Below are 1,188 nucleotides of genomic sequence, written 5' to 3'. Positions count from 1 at the left end.
CTACCTCCTACCTCGTGATTTCATCCATCTCCACAGGTTGTGCTGTAGTGGTTTGGAGGAGAGCACGTTGAATCTGCCACTCAGAGTACCCATTTTTTCGAAATACACTTCTCAGATGTTCCAATTCCTGGGGTAGACTCTCTGCGTCAGAGATAGTGCGCGCCCTATGTACTAAAGTTTTAAGTACCCCATTCCCCTGTGAAGGGTGGTGGCAGCTGTCTACGTGCAAATATTGATCAGTGTTCGTTGTCTTCCGATACACCCCATGACCTAGGGTGCCGTCAGCCCTTCTCTTGACCAAGACGTCAAGGAAAGGTAATTTGCCCTCCGTTTCAGTCTCCGTAGTGAATTTGATGTTGGGGTGTATGGAGTTTAGATGTGTAAGGAAGTCAAGGAGTTTATCCATACCATGTGCCCAGATGACGGAAGTGTCGTCTACGTAACGGAAAAAGCAAGTAGGTTTCTATTCGGATGACGACAGGGCTTCCTCCTCGAAGTTCTCCATGTACAAATTCGCTACCACCGGCGAGAGTGGGCTACCCATGGCGACTCCCTCCGTTTGTTCGTAGTATTCTCCATTAAAAAGAAAATATGTGGAAGTCAAGACATGCCTAAAAAGTTCAGTGGTCTTCTCGTCAAACTTCTGACTAATCAATTCTAGTGACTCTCGCAGGGGTACCCTCGTAAACAAGGAAACGACGTCAAAACTCACCATGATATCTGACTCATCCAACTTGAAGCTATCAAGGCGTTTAACAAAATCCACGGAATTACGGATGTGATGAGGGCATTTACCCACATAAGGACTTAATATTCCCGTCAGGTATTTGGCCAACAAATATGTAGGTGCCCTGATGTTGCTGACAATGGGGCGTAATGGTACCCCCTCTTTGTGAACCTTCGGGAGTCCATATAGTCTAGGCGGTACCGGACCTTGGGGTAACAATTTCTTAGCGTCACCCTCCGGTAAATCTGCGTCCTTGAGAAGCGCCCTCGTCTTGTTCTCCACCTTCTTTGTAGGGTCAACGCTGATCTTCCGGTAGGAATCGTCATTTCTCATTGACTTCCTTACACATCTAAACTCCATACACCCTAACATCAAATTCACTATGGAGACTGAAACGGAGGGTAAATTACCTTTCCTTGACGTCTTGGTCAAGAGAAGGGCTGACGGCACCCTAGGTCATG

The sequence above is a fragment of the Schistocerca americana genome, chromosome 5, assembly GCF_021461395.2.
Source record: "Schistocerca americana isolate TAMUIC-IGC-003095 chromosome 5, iqSchAmer2.1, whole genome shotgun sequence".
In the NCBI taxonomy this organism is placed as follows: domain Eukaryota; kingdom Metazoa; phylum Arthropoda; class Insecta; order Orthoptera; family Acrididae; genus Schistocerca; species Schistocerca americana.
This window is presented reverse-complemented; position numbering follows the sequence as displayed.